This window comes from Patella vulgata, chromosome 6, assembly GCF_932274485.2.
Source record: "Patella vulgata chromosome 6, xgPatVulg1.2, whole genome shotgun sequence".
In the NCBI taxonomy this organism is placed as follows: domain Eukaryota; kingdom Metazoa; phylum Mollusca; class Gastropoda; family Patellidae; genus Patella; species Patella vulgata.
Window position 1 is genome coordinate 30,587,196 of NC_065884.2, and position 13,203 is coordinate 30,600,398.

Below are 13,203 nucleotides of genomic sequence, written 5' to 3' on the forward strand. Positions count from 1 at the left end.
AGGGGTAAACATAACAATGGATTTTCATTGTTTCCGAATTACAAGATAAACATAACAATGGATTTTCATTGTTTCCGAATTACAAGACACCAATGTTCCGCTCTATAACAGAAGGGTTGGGCAGTTGAAACTCCGGAAAGAGAGAGAGAGAGAGAGAGAGAGAGAAGAGAGAGAGAGGGGGTCTGTCATCGATGTAAGTGTAGTGGTTTCGACACCACCTTTGTGTCTGACACACATAATACTATAGACCCTTACGCACGGACGATTTATTGTGTTTAATCCAGACCTTAGATGCCATTTCACTACACCACTACAAGATACGTTGAAAAATAGAGTTATATCCCTTGGCATAATAAGAAAGAAGCCGTGTTAACGTCCACTGGATACAGACTAGGTCATCTCAGGAATAACATACGTTTAAATTTTATTTCATCATTTCAATAATTCATTAGCGTGTAGTGGTCTTTAGTTGTGGTAGGAAACCGGAGGGCCAGGACCAAGAGAAAACGCACGAGGATGGACAGTCGATCCTACTCCTTGACACGTACATGCAGTGAATCTAAACCACGCCACATGACTCGATGAAGGACCTTATGCTCTAACGCGCACGCGTTATATCCCCCCCCCCCACACACATAATGAACGCACGATCTTGTCAAAAGATATATTAACAGCGAAAATATAATATAGGCTATTGCATTATACAAGCCGAACATAAATCTTAATTACCTACGAATGTATTAAATCAGGGTTATATTTTATAAATTATATCTTGTGTGACACAAAGTTCTAGATGGCTTTACGATGATAATAATAGAAAACAGATAATTTGATATTTAAAAAATAATGAATATTAGGGCACCATCTCACCCACATACGAGTCCAGTAATGTTCCAGTAGGATTACTCCTTAACGAAAATTACTGTTCTATAGTTGTGTGACGTCACTCCAGGAAGATCAAGCAATACGATTACGTCATCTTAGAAACAGATTTGTCACTGCAACCTCCACAAGTAGAGAGATTTTTGGGGGAAGGGTAACTGCACAAACTGTTCGAAATCGCTTGCAGGCTGCTGGTCTTCGAGCTCGGAGGCCCTATAATGGACCAATATTGACACCTCTTCATCGCCGTAACCGACTTGTGTGGGCCACAAGACACATAAGATTTACTCAAAGACAGGGTCCGAGTGTACTGCAGACGAGGTGAACGTTACGCTCAAGTATGCGTCAGAGAAGTTGACCGATTTGGTGGCGGCAGCGTCATGGTTTGGGGTTCTTTTTGTGCACATGGACGTTCTCCTCTTGTTGTTGTCCAAGGGAACTTAAATGCTGTCCAGTACAGGGATCAGATTTTGCAACCTGTTCTTCTCCCGTTTATGCAGAGACATGGGCCTGGACTAACGTTTCAACAAGACAATGCTCGACCCCATACAGCAATTGCTACCCAGAATTTTTTTTTAAGAAATGCCGGTGTCCAAGTCCAGGATTGGCCGTCGCTTAGCTCCGACCTTAATCCTATTGAACACATCTGGGACGAACTGGGTCGACGTGTTCGTCAGCAAGTGAATCCACCACTGACATTGCAGGACCTTCAACATGCTCTTGCTGAGCAATGGCGACGTCTTCCTCGGGTAGTGTTTACTAATGTTCTGAGATCCATGAGAAGACGTTGTGTGGCAGTACGAAACGCTAGAGGAGGCCACAACCGTTACTAAACACTTTATTCCGATTGTTCTCCAAGTCTGTGAATTTCATTTTGGGGGGTACTGTGACATCACGAACGTTATCAATGTCAAGGACTTTCGGCGAGACGTATTCTTGCTTTCTGTTGATGTCAAGGTCGTCTGTGCACAACATAACACTAAAATAGTTGCCTTAAACCAAATATTAAAAATCTAGTCCCAAAAATCCCGAGTGTCAAGTTTTTAATTTGGCTGAGTATAATACATGAGGTAAATTTGGAACGCATGATAGCCACAGTTTTGTTCCCACTACATATTACAGTTAATATTTCCTTGGTACCTTAAACGTCATCGTTTATCGTTAAGAATGCCAACTTTAAACTATTAAAACAGCATAAAAAATAAGTCTTTTAGAGCTCCATTATCTCATATCTTCAATTGTCTGCCAAACAATATATTATAATTTTTCTTCAACAAATACTTGAGGGATTTATCGAATCAGATCGGAAGAAAAAATTTATTTGATTGTATGTCAAATGAACCATATCTCCCCTGAGGATTCCACTAAGCACATCTAATGCATTAAAGGAATACACAAAGCCATTGTTTGGCAAGACCAAAGGTATTCTTATCTTTGAAAAGCATTGTTTGGTTACCATGCCAACCTTTATCAAAGTCATATTGGATAATAGTTTATCAAGGTGTCAATCATTTCATTAAAAACAGTTGTCAATATAATAATAATGACTTATAAAATACGTATCACGTCAATAAGTATGAGATTCTTTCATATTACTTCTTTCAATTATGTTTAAATTCATTGCGAAGAATTGGCGTATTACGTTTTATGATATGATGCATCGGGTTCCTTTTGACTTGAGTGCAACTTATCAATCAGTGTATTCATTAGACAATGCTAATCTGTTAATGTTTAAACTCAAAAAGCAATTTAAACATTTCTTACAAACTTTTACGGACGAAAGACACCTATTACTGATTATTTAAAACCGTTTTGAAATAAGATTGATAAACATATTGTTCGCCATAAAGTTCAGTAAGTTCTAAAGACGTCAGAAGTACGTTGCCTATAGGTTAGAAATAGGTTACGCGTACGCTGCTCAATTGCCCTGCTGGTAGCCGACGTGTATGTCAGTTTATGAGAAACTTACATGTAACGTGCATGAACGCGTGCACAACTTACCTGTACTTCTAACTAACGCCTAAAGTGTAAGCAATACGTAGGCATACGGGCCGCGTTCGGCGTACAACTTATACCATCGTATTTCAGCGTGCTCGTAACTTGTTAAAAAAGTACCCATAACGTATTCAACGTACACCAGCGTGTTCGCTAAATTTCTCATACGTCGGCATACGCTGATGCTATACGTCAATGTGTGACAGCCCCATATAATGACTTGTGGTTCTAGCGAGCCTGAGCTTTTATATCTGACCTCACGTGGTTGCCGAAGTACGCCACAACACGTTATGTATAAGTTAGGCATAAGTTAGACTAACGTTGTGCATGAGTTCCGCATAAGTCAAGAACGCTAAAAATTCGTTGGGCACACGCTGTCATATACTTGTATAAGTTATGTTTACGTTGGGGATAAGTTATGAATAGAGAGAAAGAGAGAAATGGGTTTAACGTCCACTCGACACAAACTAGGTCATTTCGGGACTAACATATGGTTTAATTTTATTTCAATAATTCGCTTGCGCGTAGGGGTCTTTAGCAGTGGGGGGAAACCGGAGAAAACCCACGAGGTTGGACAGGCGACCCTACAACCGGGATTCGAAACCACGTCAGTCGACTCAATGACAGACTTTATGATACAGCGCGCGCACGCTAACCATTCAGCCATCCAACCCCCCTAAATTATGAATAAGTTACTCATGTGTTAAACATAGGTTATGTAAATCGTTCAGGGCGTTCGAAGTACGTTATATATGCGTCCAAAAAGAGCGTCCTCTTAATTTTTAAATTCAGTTTCAGCGTACGCCAGCGTGTTGGAACTATTATTTCATACGTCGGAATAAGCTGTCTAAAACGTTATAGTGTGACAGGCCCATAAGTGAGGCTTCAATAGCTTCTTGATAGATATTTGATCCTCACAAGAAGACGTTGCATGGTACCAAGATAGTAATTTAATCTGATTAACCTGTTTATATTGTAGTAGAATATTATTAATTACGTTGAGAATACAACCATATGGCGTGATGATATTCTTTATGAAATCGCACACAGTATCCATGTTTACTGCGTATGATTATTGTATTCTAGCCAACTATTTTTTTGATTATCATTAACATATAACCCATTTCTCTCATCTACTTGTATTACTAGAATATTTATTCCAACGAATGCCAATAGTGATATACCTAAATGCCCAGTGTTCTATTTTTGGTGGGGGGTTGGGTGACCGTTTGTTTAACACGTGCGCGTTAGATCACAACGTCTGCCATTTAGTCAAGTGACGTGTTTTCGATTCCCCACTAATATGCAAAAAAGGAGTGGGATTGTCTGTCCGTCCTCGCGGGTTGTCTCCGGGTCCTCCGGCTTCCTTCCATTGCTGAAATAAAATTGAACCATATTATGTTAGCCCCGATTTGCCGGCTGATTTGAAATAGGAACTGAAGTCAAGTTCCTTAAACGCGTTGCAGATGTAAACAAATAGAAATTTAATCTTTGAATGACATTTAGCGATTGAATGCTTCATAACGAGCAGTGAAATCTTGTATGTTCGATAACGACCAGTGAAATCTTGTCCAGACGTCGTGGGGGCGCGGGGGGCGAATGGTTAGCACGTGCGAGCTGTATCGTAAGGTCTATCATTGAGTCAACTGGCGTGGTTTCGATTCTCCGGTTGTGCGTGACAAGGAGTAGGATCGACTGTCCAACCTCGTAGGTTTTCTATGGTATCCCGGTTTCCTCCCACTGCTAAAGATCCCTACGCACAAGCGAATTATTGAAATAAAATTAAACCATGTGTTAGTCCCGAAATGACCTAGTTTGTTCTCAGGTCTTGCTCGTGTTATTGTGATAGTCTAATGAAAAGGGTATGATACGACTGGTGGTTCAATAAATACAACGTTTTGTCATATTCTTTTCAGACCCCAAGATTATTCTGTGAGGTCAAACAAAACGCTACACTGTTTTATGTGTATATATTGTTTGCGTGTATCGCTAGCCGCATGATTATATTTTGATATTGTTAGACAAAGTACTCAATAGATTATAGTATCTTTTCATTTCCTGGTCAATCTTAATCAAAACAAAAAGAAACAATTTCACCTGCGACGAAGATCCCATTCTCATCCTTGCTGCACTGGTCACTCAAACACGACTGCTCGCCTGACAAGTTTCCCAGGAAACATTTGTCTGTGATATCATCCTAGCTCGAAGCAGACGTTAAGCTCCACGGTTAAAAAGAACACTCGTGGCAGAACATAATGGCCTAGACTTCAACGTAGTGTTAGCATTCGAAAAGATAAAAGAAACGAAATTATAGTCTAATTAAAATTAGACTGAATTGTCTTTGATATTTTGAAATTTCTCTGTAGTTTTCTACTGTTTTATGTTGTATTAAGCAGTTAAACTTGCATTTTCCTTCAGGCCAAATGTCACTTGTGTGGTCATTGATTCAGACAATGCGTTTGCAGGCATTATTTTTTAACATATTGGCTGTGAACGTGGAGAGCAAAATGGGGATGAAACGATCTTATACGGGAGAACTAGATAATTTGAAAGTGTTTATTTGCTTTTCATTCTACCTCCCTGGTTAATTTAATATGTGAAAATGAACATATTGATTATATTTTGTATTTCCTATTTTACATTGATCGACAGATTCTATTGAACTCGGGTGTAGGTAACTTCACGTACTCTTCGTGAAACGGACCATGAAATGTAGAAGTACGATATCTCGCTTCTCGTTATTAGGACAAATACAATAAAACAAGTTTTGTGAAGCTGTGTCAGTTTATTTCTTTATAATCTGGAGGCTCAGTGCGGGGGGGGGGGGGGCATCAAATGGGCACAAAACCAGACCCTACTTTTTTAGAGTAAAATTTTGCGTAGAATACGATGCCGAATGGTAATCAGTCCGGGTTCATTTGCACTTAAAATGAATGCGCAGTCATTCTTGTATCATGAACATAAGCTGAAAATGATCGAAAGTAATCACTCTTTCAATAAAAATGTAAACTTGCTAAATTCAGTTTTGTTCTTTGTGACCCCAGGGGTCAAAAGGTCACATTTTTTTCCGTTTTAGCACTAGGAAGATTTAAAGTAATAAATGTCAGCGTAAAATATAAAAACTAAAGCGAAACCTGTTTTAATTAATAATAGGGATATTTAAAGGGTCTTAGCACGGAACAACGTAAAATATAAAAACTAAAGCGAAACCTGTTCTAATTAACGATAGGAATATTTAAAGTTTATCTTTAGGGGGTTCTAATTAATAATAGGAATATTTAAAGTTTATCTTTAGTCTTTAGGGGGTCTTAGCACCCCTCGCGCGCTGAGCCTCTGGTCTATTATAACAAAGCTCAGAGTAATACGCCAAGATAAGACAGTTTTAGGAAAATTAAAATGGCTCTGACTTCGGTACGCGACCAAAGCATTTTGTTTTATATCTTGAATTGCACCCATTTGTAATCATCCGTTACATATGTACATACATGGTGGGGATTATAAAAATATGTATGGTAGAAATTTATTGAATATATTACATTTAACAATGAATGTTTTAACCAATGACTATTGTATTCATAAATACGAACTCATATACAAATCAATTTATATCACCCAATAATAATTCTACAGTAGATATCGTTTGTGTGATAAATTTCATAATCTACTGCGATATCTCCTTAAAAAGGGACTATATTTTTGTATTTTAAAAGAACAGTTCATTTATTATTAAAAGTAATTTTTTTTTATAATAATTTTATAATCGTTTTTATTTTGCTTTTTTCTTTTTTTTATACGTGGACGTATATTGCCGTCGCCCCTGTGTGTGTGTGTGTGTGTGTGTGGGTGTGTGTGTGTGTGTGTGGGTGTGTGTGGGCGGGGGGGGGTGACTGTGTGTCGCCTACAGGCCACAATTCTTAAGTGATCAACTTGAAATTTTACATACTTATTCTTTATACCCTAAGGATGATCCCTATTGTTTTTGGTGTATACCCAATCCCAAGGGGCAGAGCCACCCCCATTTCTTGTATTTGTGTGTTTGTCGTCTACAGGCCTCATTTCTTAACTTATCATCTCGAAACTTTGCATTCTTATTCTTTGTATTCGATCGTCTTGAAAAAATTTCATATGAATGCCTTACACCCTAAGGATGATCCCTATTGCTTTTGGTGCATGCCCGACTTCCAGTGGCAGAGCCACGCCCATTTTTGTATATATTTGTTTGTCATCTACAGACCGCATTTCTTAACGTATCACCTTAAAACTTTGCATACTTATTCCTTCGATCCTAAGGAACATCCCTATTGTGGTGAATGCCCAACCCTCAGGGACAGAGCCACGCCCATTTTCTTTTTGTGTGTCTGTATGTCACTTACAGCCTGCAATGCTTAATCGATCGTCTTGAAACCTTTTTTATACTTATTCCTTATACCCTAAGCCTGACCTCTATTATTTTTGGGTTATGCCTGACCCCCTGGGATATGTATTCCTTATAGCCTAAGGACGACAACTGCATGTCCCGATCCCCATGGACAGAGCCACGCCCAATTTTTGTGTTTATCGTTTACAGACTGGAACTCTGAATGAATCAACTTGGTACTTGGCTTATGTATTCCTTATAGCCTAAGGGCGTCAACTATTGATTTTGGTGAATTTCACGACCCTCAGGGGCAGAGCCACACCCAATTTTTGCCTTTAGCGCCCGAAGGCCACAATTCTGAATGGATTATCTTGGAACTTGGTATACTTATTCCTTATACCCTAAGGACAGCAACTATTGATGTTTTCATTTCAATAACAGGGTGGTACCTATTTATATTGTTCCATATCCAACCCCAAGGGGCAAAGCCGCACCCATTTTTTGTATTTATCGTCTACAGGCTGCAATTCTGAATGGATCATCTTGGAACTTTGCATATTTATTCCTTATCCTGTAAAGACAGCAACTATTTATTTTGATGCTTGTCCCGATCTCCTGGGGCAGTCATACCCACTTTTTGTTAGTAGTTTGTATGTAAATTTGGCAAAACAAACACATCGCCTAGCCTTCTTTGCCTCTTATCATATTACAGCCATTTCATATTTCATTCTCTTCATTTTTAGAAGTACCATATCAATTAAAGCTGAAATGTGGACGTATATTGCAGCGTTAGCAATGCTCTCGTTTACTTTATCAACTTGTGTTGATATTTTTTTATATAAAAAAAAGACTCGTACGAGATTCTCTATTTATCACTTTAATTCAACCCAAACGTATTTTTTGTCTGGCAATGCCTGGCTTTCACATTGGCTTGGAATGTCACGAATCGTTCCGAATCCAAACTTTTTCTGACTCGTAGATAAATCCTAGACGGGTCTTGAAGTTCGTGAATGATTCTTATTTGGTTCTTACACATTCGTATTGTTCGTAGCAGTTTGTAGCTCGACCACGAACGTTTTTTTTGCCGAATTGCCACGGATAGGGCCAAATATCGTAAACTTTTTCTAGCTTTATCGACATTATTCGTGGAGATCGTAGTGTATTCGTAATTGAATTTGGTATATTCGCAAAGAAACTGGCTTATTCTTAACTGAATCGTTACAATTCGTAGATAATTCTTTCAGTTTGTACCTTTCTCGTAAGCCTATCTGGACATTCGACATATTTTACACCCAATTACCCACGAATTAAACCATACACTATTTGTAACTGCTTCGTAACTACTCCCGATTCTCCACGATTTTTTTTTTGCCGATTCGGCACTATTAGGGAGGATTCGTGGTATGCGTAGCCCACATGAAAACCAGGCATAAGGTTTTAATTTCCGGTCCTTAACTGTTATAAGGTGCTTTCCGCGTTTTCCGTATTTCCATCCGCCATGTTGTTATAATAATGCTAAATCAAAAAACTTATTAATTTACAACTAAAGCGAGCATTAAGCATATGTTTTTTAGATTTTATTCTTCAATTATCCTCATCGTCAATTGAAACGCCCCAAAGTGCTACAAGTAAGTATTGTGCGTAGATGCATACATTTGTTCATTCTCAAAACAACATCGTGATACTGATAAGTTAAAGTACACTAGAAGTTCATTTCTATCCCATGTTCATGGATTCCATCGGAGGGCTCTCTCCCCATTAATATGGTATGTTAAAGGACCACGCGGCAGTATAATAAATTATATGTGCTTACAATTCGTTCACCAATCTGATAAAAAAACCAAATCTCATTTCGTTCCGTATTTTACTGATCACATTTCGATGGGTTTTGTCATCAGAAAGCACCCAAAAAAAAGCAAATAGAAATTTATATCTGTATTTTAATCAGATTGACTAAATAACAAACAAATGATGAACATTAAAATTTGAAATTAATCTACGGTTGAAATATCACCGTTGTTATTTGAAAACAAACGATCCAAATCTGCGTTGGTTAGAACAAAACCCAATGACCTAAATTCGCTCTTAACGTTTAAAAATAAAGGTTGGAAAATTAGGATTAAATTGAACGTCTAACTAGGCGGGGTGCATATCTATGGGTTTCTCTTTTTAATTCTGTGACAAACTTTGGGCAAGTAATTATATCCCTAATTGAAAACTTATACATCGGGTATGTTCATTTTATTCTCTTGGGTATTTTCATCAAATGAACAAAATTGCAATTGATTACAAACAAATGCTATGCAAAGAAAAACATTAGTTCACTTGGTGATAAAATAGTGCTGGATACTATTTTCATTATGTACATTAGATAACATATTTTAGATAATAAATATATCGAGAATCTCAACTAATAATAATTTTTAAGGTCTAAATTTCACATAATGACTATTAAAAAAATTATATTTGTACATTAATATTGCCTGGAATACAGAGTAGTGGTTTAGATTCGGTAGTTAATAATACAATGAATTAAATAATACATTTGTCAGAGTTTGCAGTTTTGGTTGATCGTTTTTATTTATTTAGAAGGTTCAGCAATATTCTCTTTTATTAGAAATAAAGAGTGTTAAGTGCACAGAGGCTAGTTAAGCACACACATTTTCCTATATTTCAAACATTAATGACCATATTTTGTGGCACAACTATTTTGTGTTAATGTACATATTTATAATACAAAATCAATTGTATGATATATAACAGCTTCAGTCTCTGGTTCAATAAGTTTTGTTACATTCCTCCATAATGTCTATTTTACGAGACATTAATTTGATTTCTTATAATAGGTAACTTTTTTTTACAAATTCTAGAATTGCATTTGTCAGTAATTTCAGAATGTTGGTTTGGTCTTCAGCAACGAAGGTATTAGAGCTTTACAAAGTCCGCTTTCGTTTTCCAGGTCCATATGGGTCAAGGATGTGGTGACGAGCTGAAATTAAAATTTTAATTATATTAATATCCGACACGCACGTCAAAATTATTATAACAATAGAATATTACCATGATTGAACGTCAATCAAATTCAACTTCATAATTACAATAGTTACTATTTGTAAAACACCACAACGCTTACGACACTACACCTACACAATTATCTGGTAAATCACATATCCTAACCCGAAGCGATAAATAAATTGAATTTCTTAACAAAAAGAGCACACACAAGGATATTTTAAACTTTCGACCTGTGATGTTATACTGAATTTTATATAATTATATCGGTGAAGACACGGTTTATCGAAAAAAAGGATAAATAAAAACAGTAACAGAAACGGGCACAAAATCGTCCACTACAGAATTCAATAACCATAGACACCAGAAGACCAAACAGCTCTTTATTCAGTGTTCTTACTTCTTAGTTCTTAATTCATGGTCCTTAATTCTCATTTCTTCATTTGTTGTCGTATTTCGACATCTGTATACTAAAATTAACATTTGTATCTTAAAAATCAATATTTGTTTTACAAATCAGACACTTGTCATAACAAATTTGTGAATTGTATTTTTGTTTAATTTAATTGTATTTTAATATGATGATAAAATTTCTTTTAGAAAATCAAACAATTACATTTACATTTCATCAGAAACATACAACAAAATACAAATCTCGAAGAAAAAATTTCGAAATACAAATCTCCAAATACCATTATCAAAAAAACATTTTTCCAAAATCATCTAACCTCTATATTGTGATGGCAGAGGACGCTAGTGGTAGGCTGTCAAACGGCTCTACCAAACGATAAAACAAAAAATATGTATTAGGGACTATGAATTAAGAGCTAAGAATTAAGAACACTGAGTTGCCGTCGGTAAATCTGTTTTATGCTTTACTATATACAGTGCACTGCGGTTGTATGCAGTTAGCTTGAGGGACATTTTCTTACCAAATCACGAAAGTTTTATTATCATAGATAGTAGAAGTCTCCACCAAAATAAAAATTCTATGAAGATTGCAGTGTAGTTATGGCTTTGCCAGCGAATACAGGCTGAATGTAAGCTGCAACTCATTTGCCTATCTTCGTTTCAAAGTTAACGATAACTGATTATGTGTTCAACAGTCGCCATTTTTTTGCAAAAACGAATCTAAATATCGTCAACTGACTTCCGCTTAATCTTTCATATATAAAATGAAACCGCACAGAGCTTGCCTCATCATTTATCGAATTAATACACCTGATCCACCTAATTCATTCTCATCTCTACGATCATGAACTGTTCATTTAAATTGGCATGAAGTCCCGGTGAAAGTATATTCACCAAAGGACAATTATTTGAATATACATAATATATAATCCCCTTAACAATGAAACCGACAACACCACTGACGCATAACTTTAATTGTCTTCACGCATAGATATCTTTATGTATTATTAATACCTTTTCTTTATAAATGATAACAGGGCCAAAGATAGAATCTACGCTATATACTGATACCAATTCCATAGGGATACACAACAGATTGGCATAGGTCAATGTGATTGCATGCGTGTTGATATATTATAATATATTTATGGCAAAACAAAGATACCCAAGGGTACAGTTTATTTGCGACTGATGCAGAAATATAGATTTCCTATAAATTTTTAGTCTCCTGTGGAGTAGCAGTACACATCGGGGTAGGTCTCTGTATGTTTTTTTTTAGTTATGTAAAAGGTAAAGGGTAATGCAATATGGGTTGTCCCAAGGGAGAGCGTACGTGGATTTCAGAAGCCGTAGCTTATAAATAGAACGCAACCTCGAGATGTTCTTGATTTTTCTCACAAATGTTGGCCTTGAGTATTGAAACCGAGCCTCCATTCAGAAATCAGAAATAGTGATTTAACAGCCTTAATTCTAGTTCATTTATCTTTGCTATCGTGACTGACATCCACGTCGCTCTATTATATTCTTGTTTTTATCTTCTCTCGACCAAGGTTGGGAATTTTTTGTTGATCATTAATTCATAATAATCTATGCGTATACTGAAATATCTCCTTAGTGTTATATAAATAATTAATTAGTCATTTATTAACATGACAAGACCATAATCAACTCTCTAACCATTTTCGCAATTTTCAATGAATTGAAACCAGATCGTCGTTTTAATAATTTAATTTAAAATTGGATAATCGAGACTTTGTTTACTATCGTAACAAAGATAGCAATGACAATCGAGACTCCGCTATTCTCCAAATAGCTATAACTTCGCTGAGAATGAATTAATTTGACTGAAATTTTCAATTTTCAATATATTCATTTTTCATTATCTATTTTTACACTATTATAGCGAGAGCTACCAACACTTTAGCCAAATCTTACATAATGCATCTCTAAGCCGGAAAAAAAGCTTAAGAATCACTACACTAAGGACATGTGTCATTTCAAACAGCTAAATAATGATTAAAACAACTTACTCTCAGCTACACGAGCATAGTCTGATCCAGCTAGATGACGTGACATCAGTCCAAAATCTACAGAACCTCTTCGGTCTCTGAAAAAATTAAAGACAACGGTTATACTATAAAACAAGACCATGTCAAGACCCGTATGATCTCGTTAGAATAGTGAAATACCTTCATAGTTCAATCGGAGCTACGGTGAATATATATCTCGCGTACTACCCATCAGGAATCAGGTTCGATTGCGGTGTCCCTCGGGGGTTTCCGATCTGTTTTCCCCTTTTCAGTGGTGAGAAATAGTGGGATTGGCAAGACAGAGGTACCCATTGGTATGCACGTAAAAGAACCCATGATAATTGGAATTTGATGGAGAGTGGGCATAAAATTAATGAATTACGTAGGTAATAATGGGAGCATGAAATTAATGAATGACATTAGTGAGAGCATGAAATGAATGTGCTGATTGTAACCCATCACCAGTTGCAGTGATTATAGTATGCATTTCTGTTCTGAAGAATAAAATAAAGTATG

The 13,203-nt window shown here is 36.6% G+C and overlaps 1 long non-coding RNA gene across 2 annotated transcripts in view; it reads right to left on the minus strand.

Moving 5' to 3' along the window:
- Window positions 1-8,095: 8,095 nt before the first annotated feature.
- LOC126825430 (uncharacterized) overlaps window positions 8,096-13,203 on the minus strand; it is a 48,199-nt gene continuing 43,091 nt past the window's right edge. For both annotated transcript variants that reach the window (XR_008788613.1, XR_007681942.2), the window contains 2 exons: window positions 12,688-12,764; window positions 8,096-10,223 (listed from right to left, as the gene is read on the minus strand). This is a non-coding gene — a long non-coding RNA (uncharacterized LOC126825430). The remainder of the gene's footprint in view (window positions 10,224-12,687; window positions 12,765-13,203) is intronic.